Below are 19,556 nucleotides of genomic sequence, written 5' to 3'. Positions count from 1 at the left end.
AAAAAAAACTATTCAAATTTTAGATATCATATTCTTCACCAAAAAAAAAAATTCAAATATTTTATATAAACATCACAATACGATCCCTGTCTGTCTTTCATTTTTGTTTTCCTTTCTATACTTCTTGGGCCAGCATTCTCTCTTTTCTATTTGGGCCTTAATTCCTTTTAGGAATGAGTTAGGGAATTTGGACCACAACATTCTCCGGTTGCACAAACTTATACCTAAGAGATGAATTTCAGTTAGCTCAACGTGTAAAGTTTCTGATGGTTGAATAAAAGAGTTGGGGTTTAATTCCCACCTACACCAAACCATAAATCGAGTGTATTAGACTTGAGATCCACGTGTACAAAAGATCCACATCAGTCTCTGCCAGAGCATAAATTGAGTGTATTAGACTCGATTTCCTTTATTGAAATTGAGTCTAACAAAATCGAAATGTTAGTTTGCTAAATTGTTTCAAAAACATGCTAACTAACAAAATTGTTGCTAAAATGATGCTAAATGGCAAAAAAAATCCAAAGAAGAAAGCTGATATTCGGTGAAAAGGGCTATCATTTATAATCTCATCAGCATTCAAATCCTATCAACAAAAATTTTGGACTAGGCTTTACAAGCCCTTCCTAAATCAACTCTAAGTGGGCCTTGCGAATTCAAACTACCAAGTATGAACACGGTTTTCTTTCGGTGCAGTGGGGATTATTGATGCAAGTCGAGGAACTATGCATATTTTTTCGTTTGCATCGTTGTATTCCACTACTACGTCTTTTATAGTATAAATATATATATATATATATATATATATATTTTAATCTCACTTCACAATTAATTTTTGAAATATTTGCAAAACAACCAGAACAGAGTTACAAAATTACAAGAAAAGTCTGCTTTAGGAGGGCCTCAGTAACTAGGAGCACCCACCCTCTTCTATGACGTTCTTTACAAAATTGTTCATCTTATCGAAAAATAAATAAAAGATAACTGATATTTTAGATTTTTTTTTTCATTTTTTTTAAAAATGAAGTTGCAATTATCTTCATCAATACAGTAAAATTATCTTAATTTTAATTGTGAAATAAAACTATATATATATATATACACATTATTAATAACAGGATTTCCTATTTGGTTTTCAACATTTTGCCTACTTTGACAAAGTATGCAAATAATCTCATGACCCCTGCAGGAGGTGAGCCTATGTATCTGAATTAGTAATGGTTTAACAGTTGCTTAGGTATTCCAGTACATTAAGTTTGCAATTTTTTACTTGTCATGGATGTATCTATTTATAAGTATTATTATGCATTCATCAAAATTGTTATTTGAAGATAGTTTAACTTTATATATTGAGTTAAAAAGGTGCAGGGAAGGAAAATATATTTTTGGTAGAGAATAAATAATTTCTAATGAATTCTCATTTTAAAGGAGGAATTTCATTTTCATGAACCAAAATAATGTGAACCATTTGGTTGGATTTTTATTTTTTGTTTTTTTATACCTTTTCTCACTTATTTAGTAAAAAAATTCCAGGTGAAAATTTGTCAAGAGTGGACTAAGCTTTTCACATCCCAGGGTTCAAAATTTATTTTAGAAGGGTTTTACCCGTGTGCCTACAGGTGCATACAACTCCATTCTCAATTCCCCTCAAATTAATTTAATACCAGATTTGTTCTCTCTCAGCTTTTCCCTTTAGGGTCTGTTTGGATAGAACTTATTGCTGAAAACTGAAAACTGAAAACACTGTAGCAAAATAATTTTAAAATGTGTGAATAGTACCGCGGGACCTATTTTTAATAAAAAAAGTGGCTAAAAAGTAAAATTTGTGGATCCGTGAACAGTGCACGAATGCACTGTTCACGGAAGACTTGGTCAACAACTGCGGCTGGGAAGGAATAAAAAAAAAAAAAAAAAACTGAAGGCTGGACGCTGGACGCAGGACGCTGGACGCAGCCTCCCAATCCAAACACACACTTAGTTTCAGGTATGGGGAATTCATTAGTTATTCGGTTTTATATGCAAAAGGCTGAGGATAATTAATAGTACAGCAGACAAGAGTTTAGTAGTGCATGTTTTTCAAATGTCTCATTGGGTTTCAACTTCTTACGGTACAAAATTGCCCTCATTTGAACGTTAAAATTGCATTTACCCACTACTATCTCAACTCCCTTTAGCCACAATCAAGCATATCACATGTCCCACCTTCCTATTTCACAGATTCATTCTAATTTAACAAACCCACCAGTTTTATGAAAGAATCAAACGCAACGACCTTTGAAATCCGCTAAATTTTAATAGTTAAAGGTATATTATATCTAATTTATCTGAAGAAAAGAATTTTTATTGAGATATGTATTTAAATGTGTTTGTTGTTGACAGAGAGCTTGGCGAGAGAGACAGAGATTGTTGACTACAAGCCCAGTCTAAATTTCTATTGAGGTATGTATTTGATTCCTTTGTAATGTTTTGTAATGTTGAGCCTATTTTGATCGATTTTTGGTTTTACCTTGAGCATAATACACATGCTTTGCACGTGTGATGAGTCTAATATATATATATATAGTTCTATTTCACAAATAAAATTAAGATATGGTACAAGATAATTGTATGGTATTGATGATGATAATTGCAACTTCATTTTAAAAAAGTGAAAAAAAAGCAATCCAAAATATCAGTTATCTATTTTTTTTTTTTCATAGGATTTCTGTACAATTACAATTAAGAGATGATAACTACAAAATTCAATAAGCTGTAATAATCAATTTAATGACTTCCAAAATTTGAAGTTTATTCTTACATACCTTCTTTTCTAGGTAGTGTTGATTATGCAGCTCTGTCACGAAATGGCTCTAGCAAAAAATCTACATGAGTTTTGTGTTTTTTTTCCTTTCCAAAAAAAAAATTATTTAGTGCAACTAAACTTTAATGATGACTACCAAAATTTAAGGTTTACTGTTACATACGTTCCTTTCCAACAATATTAATTATGCAGATCTATCCCAAAATGGCTTTAGCAAAAAAACTGCATAAACAAAAAACAATAGTGCATTATTGTCTATAAAGAGGATGAGATGAACAATTTTGTAGAGAACATACTAGAAGAAGGTGGGTGCTCTCAGTTACTAAGGGCCTTCCTAGACTAGACTTCTCTCCAAATTTTGTATTTCTGTTCAGGTTGTTTTTTTTGCAAATATTTCAAAAATTAATTGTCAATTGAGATTAAGGGGAAAAAAAAGGATGAATGTTATATATATTTTTTATTTTTTAAACAAAATGATAAACTTTAGAGATAAGCAGAAAATGTCATTTGTTTTTTGAACGTGTATTTTAAAGTAGTGTGGTGATATAGAGCAAAGATTAGAATAAGGATAAGTAATTCTTTTTTAAACGAGTATTATGTTTTTTTTATTAAAAAAAAGATGGAGGTATTTTATTTGGAATTAGGACTTCTTGTGACAAGGGTTTTTTTTTTCTTTTTTTTTTTAAAAGATGAATGTGATATTTTTTTTCTTCAAACAAATAAAAATGATAAATTTTAGAAATAGACAATAACTATAATTTCTTTTTGAACATGAGTTTGATAGTGGTATAGTGATGTAGAGAAAATATTGGGTAGGAAAAATAAGATGAACGAGGGGAAAGAAGGCTAATTTTAGGAGTTCTCATAGTTTTTTATTTATTCTTATTTTTTATAGAAATTTTGTTTTTAACTAGAGGTGTTTTATTCAGATAAAAAATTAATAAAAAATGGCTAAAGTTTAGGAAATAAAAAGATGAGCATGAAGGAGAAAAAAAATTAAAAAAGAAAAACTAAAATTTTATGAGTTTTCTTTTTGAATTCAAAATAATACTAGTTGTAAGTGTTGTAGAAAGTATAGATAAATTTGTTATTTATTTGACATTTAAGACCTTATTTCTAAGAGAAGTTATCCTTTGGATTGTTGACACTTTCAAAATTTGGTTTTTTTTTTTTTTTTTTCTTTTGATGGGTCAAAATTGGGTTTGATGCCAACCAATCCCAAAATTTGGGCTAATAGCAACCAAAATTTGGTGTGTTAACTGCATTTTACTAATTTTATAAAAGAAAACTAGAACTATAAATCTACAGCCACACTATAAATAAAGGACATATTAACAACTCTATTTTATAGACAAACAAATCAAAAAAAGAATCGGTTCCAAAAAAAAAAAAAAAAATGAGTCATTTCAATAAGAACGTATCAACATTGTTGTTGCTTGCATTTTTTATAATTGTTACTACTTTCTCTATGAATGCAGAGGCTGATGAATTTGAAGTCTGGAACTACGTGACTCGTCTCTCGAAAATTAATGGCACTTGTGCAAACAGCTATGATGATTTTCCTTCCTTTTTCGTTGCCTATGGTGAAAAATACCTTTTCTCTATTGGGGATACTACTCTAAATATCAACTGCAAATGGGAATGGACGGGGGTATCCCACAAGTTCGAGATTTACAATGTTGATAGGGACCAGTGCGTTACTTGTATTTGGCATCTTAAACCTGATGGTCCATGTTTTCAAGACAAATTGAGAGGTGGTGAACAGTGTTATTCTTGGGATAGTTAATTCTATGCTTTTCCATGGTGTGTTGTAATAAAGGAGATTCATTCACAATAGTGTTCTCCTTCTGGGTTTTACAAAAAAATAACAATAAGATTTGGGATTTTATGAATGTATGGTCTTGGATTCACTAAGTGTTGTTTGTGAACGTTTTTTAAATTTGTAATTTACTTGGATTGATTGGCTCAAAATGTTCGTACCGAAAGAAGTGTGCTCTTCAACCAAAGTTTTACAAAGTTTAAAAATTTGTTTTTAGATCTTATTTCTCTTATTGTTTTATGTATTATTTTGTTTTAGGAAGAGAGATGCATAAAATGTGAGAAAGATATATATTTACCTTTATTTTTAACAGAGATGGATAACAGAAGACTAATGGATATAACCTCAGGTAGGCAGAGTGTTAAGTTTTGAACCATGGGTAGGAAAAGTGCACAAGGGCCAAACCATAGACAGGTTTACTATAATTTGCCCTTAACTTTAATGTAGACAAGGCTAGCTCATTGAGAAAATTGCAATTGAATGAGTTGGAAGAAATCTGGCATGATGCATAAGAGAATTTTAGGAGTCATAAAGAAAGAATGAAGGTTTTTCATGACAAGCATATTTTAAGGAAATCTTTTGAATCATCTCAAAAAGGTTCTTTTGTATAATTCTAGTTTACATTTGTTCCCTGAAAAATTGAGATCTAGATGGATTGAACTTTCATTGTTAAAAATGTTTTCCCTCATGGTGCAATAGAATTGAGAACCCTAAAAATGGTAAGATATTTAAGGTGAATGAACAACATCTTAATCCATTTCTTGAAAAATTTTCACAAGCAGAGGAATCCATTAATTTGGAAGATCCCATTTATCAAGATTTGCCAAGAAATTAGCATTAGTGTTTGTCTCGTAGTTTAAATTGTGTTTTTCTTTTTATTATTTTTGTTGTTTTGTTTTCTAACCCCTTTTGCAGGTGTTAATTTTTTTTTTTTTTGTTCATTTATATTTATTTCTTCATGGTACTCTATGTAATCTCTACTCTTTATTGCTTTTCCATGTTAACATTGATGACAATGTAAATTTTAGGTTGGAGGAAGACCTTGAGATAATTTTCATTTGGTTTTATTTTATGTTAATGTTTTTTTATTGTTATTTTTAGTGATTTTTGTTTTTTCTTTTAGTCCAATTTTTTTTAGAAAAAAATAAAATTTTTCTTTAGCATGAGTTTTTAGTTGAAGTTCTTTACGCTATTTCTATCTAAAGAATTCCACTATTTTTTTTTTTATCAAAAAAAAGAAAAAAGGAATTCCACTATATTTCATACTCAACTATTATGCACATGCACTTTAGTCACATGAGCATGTTTCTTGGTTGAGATACAGAGATGACTTTGAAAATCTTGAAAATAAAGTGTAGATACTTTAACTCTTGTGAGAATTGAGTCATTCATTTCTTTTAGAGAGGTTTTTTTTTTTTTTTTTTTTCATTTTTCATTTGGAAGCAAATAACTTTGTTGTTTCTTAGTCTCATTATTCTTTCTTTTGGTCGAATACTAAGAACTCATCAATTTTATGCCACACTTGAATATGTTAAATTCATGAATTTTGAAGAACTATCTCAATCCTTAAGAGATGATTTTAGGCCATCTTTGTTTATTTGAGCCTTTATTATTTTCTTTCTTGATACTTTATTGCTAGTCACCCATTTGAGTCTATTATTTTAGCCATTCTTTCTCAAATCCTTTCCCAACTGTTCCAAGAATGAATGCAATCAAATTGTCTTATTGTGGTAAATTTGTGTTAAAACAATTGGAAGAAAAGGAGGACTAAAAAAATCACAATCAAAAGAAGAAAAATGTTGAAAAAAAAGGTGTGAAAGAGGAAGAAATAGAGAATGAATTTGTTGATGAAACGTTGAAGAAAAAAAGTGAAAGTGTAATATTCAATAAACCTGAGAAGATAAATCAAATGTCACACAAGTACTCTCCAGTATAAGTGATTTCTATCTCTAAGATAGTTTTTACAAAAATCACATAGGTAGTCTTTTGTATTACCCCATTTTGCAACTTGCCTTTTGTTAGTAGTGTAGAATATGGCTTAAATTAAGGAGTTTGACTCCTTGTTAGGTTTGGATAAGAAATAAATTTTTATTACTTTTGGGTTATCTTTGTTTGAAGTTATCAAACTCTACTTGACTTTGAGTTCTATATGGAATAGGAGTGATGCTCCTTTGTGCACGGAAGAAAAGTCTAGTCTTTCTTGGTTTTGGATTGCTAGCCAACTATCTCCTCTATATAAGCACAGTGCCATTGCGGCAAATTTAGTGTGTGAGAAAAAGAGGCTTTCCCTTGTTTGGTTCTTTGATATTTTTGGGTTGCAATCTAATCTAATCTAATCTAATTTAATACCATATATAAAAGCAGAAGCCTTTAACAAGGTGCTGCCACATTAATAAAAGGGCCACTTAAAATTCAGCCACGTCTAGGTTAAAAAGCGATAAATTATGTTGCTTGGGAATACCACGCACCGTTTAAAAACCTCTCACTATAAATAACAAAAACTAACCGGTTAAAATTAAAGACTACACATAAATAGAAATAGAGAGAGAGGCGAGAGGACTGGGACGCAGAGAAAGAAACAGAGAAAGAAACAGAGAGAGGCAGAACGGTAAAAGACTACATCGCTTGGGCAAAAGAAATTAAAAATCTCAAAACACGATTTGGTTTTTTTTTTTTTTTTTTTTTTGGGGGGGTGGTATTTGGGTTCAATTCGTTTTGGGTGTATGTCTTTACTCTTTCAGATCTTCATGGATCAATTTGGTGCTGTATCTCAACAAAAGGGTTATCATCCTCTGTTGCCATTCGATCAACAAAAATGGGCAAAAGAAAAGGAAACTCTTCCCCTTTTCTTGCTTTGTTCATTTCGTTTCTGCAACTTCATACACACAACGTCAGCATAACGTTGTTCCTGTTTCAGATACTCTTTCTGTGTTTAGTTGTTTGCTGTTGTATCTATGATGTTACTAAATTGGACCCGATTTGAATTTTTGGGTTTCTTTGTTTGCAGATAAAAACTTGCACTGTTCTACATATTTGTTTTTATTGCATTTGACATGTTCGATGAAATCCCTCTTAGACTTAATATGTGATATTTGGATTTGATTTTCCCCACCCCACATCATGATAAATATAAATGATTTATTCATTTATCAACAATGAATATGAACAAAAGTTTAGAAGGATGAAGTCTAGAAGATATCAGCATGGTGGATAAAATGAATTTTGAACCAAATGTGATGCAATTGGTAATATTACATAACATGTACACAGTTTTTTTTTTTTTTTTTCCATAGCTAACAGTCTTCCAAGAATTTCTCAGGCATTTTCTACCCAAACATCAACCCAACTTCATGTAATTGATGGTCTTTACGTTAAAAATATTGTTCTAATGGTAATGGTAACTACATTTTTGTTACATGCCAAAACTGCATAGTTCCACACCCCAAAGCGTACTTACCCAACCCATTGTTAACATCCTGACTCAATAAGGAATACACCAGATAAGAGTATGTGGATAATAAATGCTCAAGGGAGGTTTATAGTGAGGTCAGAATATTTTTTGCAACAGGGGTGATGTCAAGCACAGAAATCAGTCTAGAAGAAGAAGTGATGGAATTTGAAAATACTATGGAAAACAACTCAGAAAATTTTATTTACTAAGTGCAGGTTATAAGATTTGGGATAGTAGCTTGATGCCAGATTAGCAAGTGAGGGAGATAGAGGAGAGTGAAGGAGAGAGAGAGAGAGAGAGAGAATAAGAAAGATAAGAAACAGCTTCAGATTACTACACCAACACTGCCCAATATATATATTTCTAAAATCTGTGTTTTGAGTAGTTGATAGGCTAAATCTAGAAAATTTAGAATACGTTTTATGGAATTTCTCATAGAAGCTTTATTGTTTTCTAAAATAAATTTGTTGTTTGTTGTTTATTTCCCTATTTGATGCAGAAAGCTAAATATAATAAACAGTTATTCTTTTTTTCCTTCTATAATGATTTTAATCAGATAAGAATGATCTTATTTTGTAGTTAATATTTTCATTTGTAGATTAGGAGCTGCATTCTAAAGAATTATGTTCATCCATCCTTTATAAAGACAAACCATGTCATCATTTATGACATTAGTAATAAAAACGATCGATTGATATTGATATTAATTCAAATGTTATAAATACTGCCTTACCTTATGACAATAGTAAGCTAGATGTTCAGTTTTTATTTTATTTGTAAATTCTTACAATCATGGACCAACAAAATTAGTGATCTGCTATTTGCTCCAAATTTAAAATTGATAGTATTATTGACGTGTAAGAGTAGAAAAAAGTTTTAAACACCCAAAAGGGGATATGGTCGGCAAGATTACCATCATGCAATTTGCTGCTGAAAAGCTGCCAAACTTAGATCTTTTTGTAAGTTTTTGCTTCCTTTTAATTTGCTTCTTCTATTTGATTTGCAAAAAAAAGTTGGGATTGTCAAATGATCTCGTCCCATTTTTGTTATATCTGCGGCCTTTTGTAATTTCCTGTCACTGAATTATTTAAAACCAAAGTTTTGACTGTGTTTATATCTATAATTATTAATAGCTATGAATTTATTTTCTTATGCTCAACCTTTACCATTCCAATGTAAAGAGTTATTATAGTTCTTTGTTTGTATAGATCAAAAGAAAGTAAAACTCTATAGGACTACTGTAAAAAAAATCTGATTCTGATTTTTTTTTTTCCGGCTAAGCCTGGATTCTTTATGTTGCATCACAAGGTGGCTATTACACTCTCAACATGCTTCAACAACCCAATTCACTAACCCTCGCTTCAACATATATATAAGATGGACTCCAAGTCGTGCTTGGTGTTAATACCCAATTTCGCAAATTTGTACCCAAAAGTTCATGAAGAGAAAAGCCCAAGAAAAGCCCAAGAGAGGGGTTCAAGGCATGAGCAAAGTAATAGCAATTGGGTCATATTCCAAAGGCCCGAAGAAAGAAAAAATTGAAAGGGTCAGTAGGCGCTCAATGCAACAAAATAGAGCTAACTCACAAAGCCCACAATTAGGGGTGGCAAAGTAAGCCCAAAACCCATTTGCCCACTCAAACCCACTCATTCTAATTGAATCCAAACTCACCCAATTATTAGTTGGGTTAAATGGGTATCAACCCAATTAGACCCAGTGATTATTGGGTTTTAACTAAAAACCCATTGAAGCCCATTTAACCCAAAAACAATACACTCAAATTCAACCCAGCCTTTCCATAAAATAAAATAAATAAATAAAAACCCCAACCCTCAGACATTTCAGTGTTTCACGAGGGTTTTCATTTTCCCTCATTTTCTCGGCCTCCAATCACGTTTTAGTCGGAGACCCAGTGATCTTTTTTCTTTCTTTCTATTCACCACTTTCTAGTATGTATTTTTATTCACCACTTTCTATTCACCACGAGGTAAATATCCAGGGACTATACTCTAATGAAAAGATCGAAGTATTCAACAAAGGTTAGAAATTGGTGGTAGCTAGTATGTATTTTTCACAGCTAAAAATTGGTATATTAGATATACTCAAAAATACAAAAATGGAATTTATTAAACTGTATGAAATTAGATGAAAGAAAGTTCACATATTTAAAAGATATAAATTAAAGAATGAGAATATTACGAGCAGATAATATTCTCAGAATATTTTGAGTTAAACAATTCCATTCCTCTTAGTGCTAATGTCAGTTATGGTTAGCTATGCAATGGCAGATGCAGCCAAAGACAGAATAGTGTGCAAAGCAACAGGTAGGGCTGGCTACATGTCTACCTTGCGTTGGTGGTCAAGCAAAAGCTCCTACACCCAGACTGTGGCACTAGTCTCAAACAAGTCCAAGTACAACAAGAAGCGCTTGTGCCCCTTCTAATCGAAGTGATAGTAGTCCTACCACATGAGTCTTTTTTTTCATTTCAATTTAATTACTATTCTTTTGATATTGTAGAAAACTATTTAAATTTGTGGTAATTTCTTTGGCTACAGGTGGAGTGGGTTCCACGAGTGCCAAAAGTGAGGGGACTAGTGGTCAAGAAGACTAGAGATGGTTTGTAATAAAAATTGTCATTGGCGGAGTCCTAAGATGATGTTTCTTCAATTCACACTTGTTCATATAGGCACTTGGATTGTCACTCCTCAGTAACTTTGGCCTTGATTGCTATTTCTGTTTTGTAATTGTTATACTCATGTTATGGTTTTTTTTTTTTTTTCATTTATTAATACTCCCTGCCTCTATTTATCCCAAACATAATATTAAAAAAAACTTTCCAACTCTCCCGTTGTCTCAGTTTTTACACAAGGGGTATCTTTAGAACTATGTTTTTCTTATAAATCATAGGGTTAGACATATAAAATTAGTAATTTAAAAACTCCTAATTTTTAGCCAAATTAAGAAAAATATATAAAAAATAAAAAAGTTTTTTCTCCCACCTCCACATTTCTTTCTCACGTTTGTTATCAAGTACAACTTCTTTTTGAAAAAATATAAAAAATAAAACTGTTTTTTTCCCACAAACGTATCATTTTTTTATCGCTAAACTATTCTTCTCACCTCCACATTTCTCTCTCACATTAGTAGTCAAATATTAATATAACTTTTTTTAAAAAATAAAAAATAAAATGAAATTGCCAAAAGTAAAACGTGTAAACCAAAAAAAAAAAAAAAAAGCCTCGTTGCTCTCACAAAGCGCATGTGACAAGACTAATAATTCTATAACGCACGTGGCTGTTGAATACAAGAACGAAAAATTCACAGTTCCCCAACTTGGATCTATAATCAAAATCAGACAAAAAACACCAAAAGAAAACCGTGTTGGTACTATGTTGTTCGAAGTTGCAAGGCCCACTTGGAGCAGATTCAGAGAGGTCGCCCAAAAGCTTAGCCCAAAAATTTTCTTGATGGGCTTTAAATGCGGCCCATAAATTTTTTAAGGGTTAAGTAAGGCCCATGGTCAAATTGCTGATGGGATGATAATATTAGCCTTTTTCATAGAATATCAGCTTTCTTCTTTGGTGAAAGAGTTTACAACTGAGTTTTCCACACTTATTAGATCTTTTTCATATGTGAACTTATATGGTTGGCATTCACACTCATTTGTCTTTGATTATTAAAATATAATTTTGAAAGGATAGCGATAAGAAGACAAAAATCTTACAGCAATTTATATATTTATCATGTTTTTTTTGGCCTATTATGAATATGTACAATGCATTGTTGTACTTGTTTATTTAGTACATTCAAAATTGCTAAGCTCTTCAATTCTAGTCCATGGTTTCTTTTGGCTCTATGGTTTATCTAGGGGGAGCAATTAACCCTATCCACAGGAATTAAAGTTGGATTTATAGAATTCTTAAGAGTATCATGTGAGAATTCATCATTGGGGTTTTTTGATGCATGACTACCTAGCATGCTAGCATTTATCATGGGAACAAACAATCAGTAGTATAAAAGAGGTGCATTTTTCAAAGGTCTTCTTTGCTTGAATCTGTCTCAACCATTTCTTAAGTATCATACCATTATAATCCCTTTAATGGACCCATTTTTCAAGAAATACAAGATTTAATAATAAAGAACCATTGGTTAATTTGGTTTTAAACCATAGGTTCTCTCAAAAAAAAAAATTTAAGAAATGAATAAGCTATGATAATTTCTTAATGACGGTTCCAAAACCCGCTCTTCTTAATAATAATAAAAAATTCATAAAAATACTTTAAAAGTTTTTTAATGCACCAAACCTTTTTTTTTAATTTCATACCGCAAGAATTATTTATTTCGATCTTGAAATTTTAGATTAGATTTTTTGAGAAGAAAATTCTAGATTAGATGATGCTGCCATTTTGTTTAATAAGATATCAAAGTAGTAGATGATTGATTCATTCCATAATAAAAATAATTGCACAAAATTGCAATCCTTCGATTGACTCGAGGGTTTACTTTGCCTTTTTAAGAGCAATTGTTTAATGCACTTTAGAGCATGTCACAATGCTTACGTTTCAATGCCTTTGTAATACTTACCTTGTTTGTTTCAAGGATATTTTTGAGCTATGGTGGTGTAGAAAGAAGCAATGAAAGCTTGACTGGTGCATGATAAAATTGGGTAGGATTGGATGTCACAAGCAAGCTTCTCCAGTGCAGTCGAAATATTCAACAAAATATTAGATATATTGGTGGTAGCTAATATGTATTTTCACAAATAAAAACTAGTACTCCATGTTAGATATTGATCGAAAATTAATTTATTGGAGAAACGTTGAAGTGCAGTATTCGTGTAAAACATATAACAAATTGGTTGGGGAAATCAATCTTTTTTTTCTTTTTTTTTTAATTACTACATGTAGGTAAAAAGTCATACATTTTTAAGAAGAGAAACTAAAAACTAGTGGCTCCTTGTACCTTCATATGTCATGATAAATTCAAGTGGATTGGCAGTAACTTGTCCAGTAACTTGTCAAACTAGAGAATGTTTTGGTCCAAATTTTAACTCGTGTCTAAAAGGAATTGAGGCCCAAACAGAACAGAGAGAATGCTGGCCCAAGAAGTGTAAAAGAAAAACAAAAATGAAGGGCAGGTTGGGGTTGTATTGTGATGTTGATGTCATTAAAAATGGTGCATAATACCATAATTTCAATCTGGATCTATATAATATGAATATCTAAAAGTGTAATATTTATTGTTGCTACGCTCATATTGAGCGGCCACATTTATATAACATTTTGGTCCATTTTAGTTTCATTTGATACATTTTTGTCAACTTTTATTCATTTCAGTGTCCAATTCGAAGAATGATAAATTTAAAATTTAAAATTTTTAGTAATAACAAAAGAAATTAGAAAAATAAAATGCATTATAAAAATAATTAAAAGAATATGAACCAGTTCAAAAACTAATAAAATCAATGAAAAGCACCAAAGATAATAATTTTATATATTTGTAAAGATAGAAAGATAAAATTACTTTTAGAAATTGTTTAATTTTTAGGGAGAACAAATTATTTATAATAAAATTTTGAAAATAAATTATACACTATACTATAATTTGGAAGTACAAATAATAATTATGGAACTTGGCTCACCACATCATGTACTGACTTGTTGCGCTAGGTGGGGTTGGTGACTAGGACCTCAGGAAAACTTTTGTGATCTTCTATTTCTCTACATAGCATCACCTATGCCCCAATGGAACAGTGTTACTAGCAACTGTGACTAAAGAAAGAAAAGATGCTTGGTAGATTTCATCTCGTGCGTTTATTAGAGGAATGGAAATTTAATTACTTTTCTTGCAACCTGCCGCAATCATTGAATGACACATCTAATTAGATAGCAATTGTTGAGCTATCCTTAAACGAGTGTATACTGTATATCATTCAATGTGGAATGTTTTCAACAAGTAGTGACTACTGAGGGCAAATGCAATGATACAAAATGGCAATAGCTTTACACCCAAGCACCTTGATACTTCCATTCCTTTTAGTGCTAATGTCAGTTATGGTTAGCTATACAATGGCAGATGCAGCCAAAGACAGAGAGGAATGTGCACAGCAACTAGTAGGACTGGCTACATGTCTGCCTTACGTTGGTGGTCAAGCAAAAGCACCTACACCAGATTGTTGCACTGGTCTTAAACAAGTCCTAAAGGACAACAAGAATTGCTTGTGTGTCATCATTAGAGATCGTAATGATCCTAAATTAGGACAACAGATTAATGTAACACTTACTCTGGCCTGCCTTCAGTTTGCCATGCCCCTGCTAAAGTCTCCTAGTGTCCCAGTATGCATTTAGCTATAAGAGTTGTTTTTTTATGAAATTCAATGTAAGAAATGAATGGTGAGTGCAATAGCGTTTTTTCTGGTTTTATAATTCTTAAAAAAAAAAAAAAGGATAAATGTCACTAGAAGTGGCTAATATTTGACTCACTAATTTGATTTGTTTGCTTCTTCATGGATGTAGCTCTTCTACACTTGGATCCTAATTCACCAAAAGCTCAAGTTTTCTACCAATTGGGAAGGAGTTCTAATCAAAGTGATGGTAGTCCTGCTCCTAGTCCTAGTGGTAATGTAACCAACATACATAAGTCTTCTTTTTCATTTCAATTTCTTTTGATACTGTAGAAAACTTCTTAAATTTGTGGGTAATTTATCTAGTTACAGGTGTAGGGAGTTCCACGAGTGCCAAAAGTGAGGGGACTATTGGTCAAGACAAGAATGAAGGTTGTTATGGTCAAAAGAGAGAGTTTGGAATGGAGATTGTTATTGGCGGGGCCTTAACATGGTGTTTCATCGGTTCACACTTGTTCATATAGGCACTTGGACTGTCACTCTTCAGTAACTTTGGCCTTGATTGCTATTTTGTAATCATTATACTCATGTTATGTTCTTTTCATTTATTAATACTCCCTACCTCTATTTATCTCAAAATAATAATAAAACCCTTCCAACTCTCACTTTGTCTCAGCTTTTCCACAAGGGGTGTCATTTGAACTATGTTTTTCTTATAAATCTTCCCAATGAAGACCAATGAATGCAAGGATAAAGAGTGTGTGTGTGTGTGTGTGTGCGCGTGTGTGTATATATATATATATATATATATATGTATGTATGTATGTATGTATGTATCTAGCATGAGAATAAAAAAGTTACAGATAAAATTGAACTCTAATCACTATCCTTGAAGTGAAGCTCAAAGGATGTTGGAAAAAAAACAAAAAAGTAACTTTCTCAATTGTCTACAAGAGAAATTGATCCAATTTTTGTATATACCATATACCTTATCCTTGATTAGATTGGTTGGGGGAAAAAACTCCTATGAGAATTTTGCTAAATTTCTGAAGATTCCATTTTTTTATTCCTTGAGCTTTCAAGGTATTCATTCAGTTACAAAGATATCTAAATTGTTTTCATTCGTTCTACATCACCATCACATTGAAAGCCAACTTGTGCCCAAATAATTGTGTATAATCTTATCAATAGAATGAAACTTCTGTACACGTATACTCAATTTCAGGATTCACTACTTCAAGGATCCTACCTAAGAACAAAACATAACTAAAAAAATAAAAATAAATGAAAAACATACATATTCAAACATCCAATCTGTGCCTAGACTATGAGTCCGTTTGGATAGAACTTATTTTGCTGAAACTGAAAACTGAAAACACTGTAGCAAAATAATTTTTAAATGTGTGAATAGTACTGTGGGACCCATTTTTAATGAAAAAGTTGCTGAAAAGTGAAATTTGTGGGACCTATGAACAGTGCATTTGTGCACTGTTCATGGCTGAATAGTCAAATCTTGCGGCTGGGTTTTAAAAAAAAAAAAAAAAAAAAAGGAAGCAAAACGCGGACGTGGGACGCAGACGTGGGATCCAAACGCCCTCTATATTTACAAATTTTTTTGGAACCTCAACTATTGGAAATATAATTACCTGATATTTTACAGGTTTCCTATTTCGAAATGTCTATAACTTCATGGTATGGTAAACAACCTTGAGAAAAAAGTGCAAAGACTTCATGGTATGGTAAGCAACCTTGAGAAATTGGTGCAAAGATGAACTCAAATGTCTTGTTTATGATTTCACAACACTCACCAAACAATCCTTTTGTTCATGGAACTCATCAAGTTAAGAAGTCCAAGAATCACTTGAGAAAGCCACATATTGTTGTAGAAAGCTGGCTATACAAATGTACTTGATAAAAGCCTGAAACACCTGCATTAAAACGATGCATCAGGTTCTACTATTACTATCAGTAGAAAGCATAGCTCATAAAAAATAAGGATTTGTCTTGACTGCAATATTTAGTCTGTAATGACAATAACAATAATTAATAGGTGCTTGATCTCTATAAAGAATAGTTGGTGTTATAAAACATGTCAGAGGTAGAAACTTTTTTTAGCTCAAACCAACCAACAATATTAACAAAGTGAGAAAACTTAGTAAGTTTGTTGTTTAGGTAACATATAGTAATATTTTCCTTATAAATATCAAGCAACTTTTCACAATAAAACAGTGATGCTTGAAAATTATATTTTATTATAAAGCATGATCCCATAGTGATTTTATTTTAGATAACAAATTGTGATACATGGTATTATCCGTAGACATAACAAAAAATTGTAAGCTTATATATAAAAAGGAATTGAAGCAAAGGGAATACCTGTACAATGAGGTGATTCCTACAGCATGATAACCGGATTCAATTCCCCAAGTAATATTACCTAGTGCCAATTTGACTCTATTTTCACAACAGGAAAAAAAAAAAGCACATCAAATACATCCCGATTGAAAATACAAAGATGGAATTTATTCAAATGTAAGAATTAGATGAAAGAAAATTTCACATTATTTTTTTTCTTAACATGCAAAGATATAAGTCAAAGAATGGGAATATTATGAGCAGATAAAGGGGGAAAGGAAAAGAAAAGAAAGGTGATAGTACCAGTGAGTGAGTTATTGAGTTGTTGAACAATTGCAACACCCAAAAGCTTCAATTAAGTCCCACTTCTTAAGAGTAGGTTTCTTTGGATCTTCTTCTGAAATGAAAAACATAAAGATTCAAATATCCAATCTGTGCCAAGACCATATTTACAAATTTGTTTGGAACTCAAACAGTTGGAAATAATATTACCTGATATTTTACAGGTTTCCTATCTCAAAATGTGTCTATAACATCATGGTATGGTAAGCAACAATGAGAAATTAGAGCTAAGATGAGAGCAAATGTCTTGTTTACGATTTTACAAAATTCACCAAACAATCCTTTTGTTCACGGAACAAATCAAGTTAAGAAGTCTCTAAGTGCCAACAGTCTTCCTTTATGAGAACCTATTAGATCAACATTTAAGAAATAAATTTAGAGAATAAGTGAGAAAGTAACAAATTTTCTACCAATCCATGCTTATTGCCAAAAAAATGAAGAAGAGAAAGATAAATTAAAAAGAGAAGGTAGAAAAAAATAAATTTTCTACCATATTTGTGAGTGCCAGGAGGTGGGGCAGTCCAGCACAAAGCAGGGTTGGATTTCAGCTAAAATGCAATTGATAAGGCACCTTTGTAGTCCTTGAAAGTTCTTCTAGCAGTTTCCCATATTTGGATGGGAAGTGATGAGGTTGACTCATGTACCATCTGATTCCGGCTTTACCAAATAGGCCAGGCTGTGACAAAAAAAGTTTCCAAGTCTTGAGTGGTGCCATTGGTGATGAACTGAAATGCAAGATCAGTAAAATCCCCAGAATTTGTCTCCTAATCCACTAGACAGTTTAGACAACTGCTCCACACCTCTTTGGGAGTGTCACACTGTATGAGAGCATGCAGAGTAATTTCAGGGCACAAGTCACACAAAAGGCAAATACCATATGTGCTTACTCCTCTGGTTCTTAGGCAATGCATAGTGAGGAAGGCATTCATGCAGGCAAGTCAGGTGAAGATTCTTATCTTTGGCAGGATGTTGAGGTGCCATCTCCTTTTCCAGAGAGGGGAGTGAGGATCATTGCTTGAGTTTTCACCCTCATTAGATGGATGAATGATTGGAAGTGCTACATAGTAAACGCTTTTGACAGAGAATTCACCTTTCTTGCTTCCAATTCATATGATTTGATCATCTGGGAGGGTGTAGCTGAGAGGGATGTTTAGGATGATGTCTGCTTCAAAGGTAGGAAGGTTCTTCTAACAACATCAACCTTCCAACACCTTGTGTCTTCATCAATGAGCACTGAGACCATGGGGAAATATCTTCAAAACAATTCTGATGCATGCATAATAATACTTAGAAACAGATACAAGCATGACAAGCAAAAATTTACAAACTTAATGTACTGGAATACAAAAGCAACTGTTCAACCATTACTAATTCAGATACGTAGGCTACCTCTCACAGGAGTCATAAGTTTATTTACGTACTTTGTCAAAGCAATTATCATGTATCTCAATGTAAGTATGGAATTAGAAAGCACTACATCACCTTATACATGGGTTATCATTTACTCTACACTTCTCATCATATTAGCACGTGAAATGGAACAAATCAAGAATAGATCTTAGTACATAAACTGACAACAAGAAGTCATATGGAATGAAAAACAATCTACAAGTAAATCAGGTCTTATAGAGGTGAAAGAAGAAACAATGGGGGAAATGACAAAAAAGACTCTAGAGAGATAAATTACGATATTGTATTAGTTGCCTCTTTGGATGGTTCACTAAAGGAAGCTGTGGATTGTTTTCAGAAACTGCCAACATAAATGTACATGATAAAAGCTTGAAAGCGCACACATTAAAATGATGCATCAAGTTCTGTTGCTAATATCTCTATAGAAAGGATTGCTTCACAAAAAATTAGTGCTAACTATAAACATATGCTAGAGATTTTCTTTTTCTTTTCCAAGCAACCTATAATACAAAAACTGATCGTGAGAAAAATATAGTAGTTGCTGTTTTGATAACATATAGGAATATTTATAAGAATAGAAGGTGCTAGATTTTATTTTATTTTTGGATAATCAGGCAGAAATTTCATTGAAACCAAGCTGAAAACTAGCAACACAAATACAACAGCAAGTCTGGACCCGCAGACAGAGCACTAAGACAATTACAACTCAGGACCACAAAAGAATGACACTTCAGTACTCTACAACAGTAATACAAATACACCAGCAAGCCTGAACCTATCAGACAGAGCACTAAACAAAAAATTACAACAAGGTGCTAGATTCATGTGATATTTCACAGGTGTCATATCTCTAATATAACTCCATGGTATGCCAAGCAACCTTGCAAAATTAATCCAAACATGAAAAGAATGCCGAATGCCTTCAACATTAGGTAACGGAACTCTCCAAGCAAACCTTGTTAAATGAATTCTTACTGGTTGAGAAGTCCAAGAATCACTCACCATGAAATTAAACTATCCTTAAGAGCATGGTCTTCA

At 32.1% G+C, this 19,556-nt stretch overlaps 1 long non-coding RNA gene and 1 pseudogene across 1 annotated transcript; one reads left to right on the top strand and one right to left on the bottom strand.

Annotated features, from left to right (window-relative positions):
• Positions 1-14,058: 14,058 nt before the first annotated feature.
• On the top strand, positions 14,059-14,935 carry LOC142615193 (non-specific lipid transfer protein GPI-anchored 14-like; annotated as a pseudogene).
• Positions 14,936-15,618: 683 nt separating this feature from the next.
• Positions 15,619-17,555, bottom strand: LOC142617846 (uncharacterized). The gene is made up of 4 exons (XR_012841068.1): positions 17,259-17,555; positions 17,070-17,163; positions 16,788-16,865; positions 15,619-16,339 (listed from the first exon to the last, which is right to left on the bottom strand). It is a non-coding gene; the product is annotated as an uncharacterized LOC142617846 (long non-coding RNA).
• Positions 17,556-19,556: the final 2,001 nt, after the last annotated feature.

The sequence above is a fragment of the Castanea sativa genome, chromosome 11 (assembly GCF_040712315.1).
Source record: "Castanea sativa cultivar Marrone di Chiusa Pesio chromosome 11, ASM4071231v1".
Lineage (NCBI taxonomy): Eukaryota > Viridiplantae > Streptophyta > Magnoliopsida > Fagales > Fagaceae > Castanea > Castanea sativa.
Note: the sequence above shows the minus strand (reverse complement) of the source record. Positions and strands in the feature narration are given on the sequence as shown.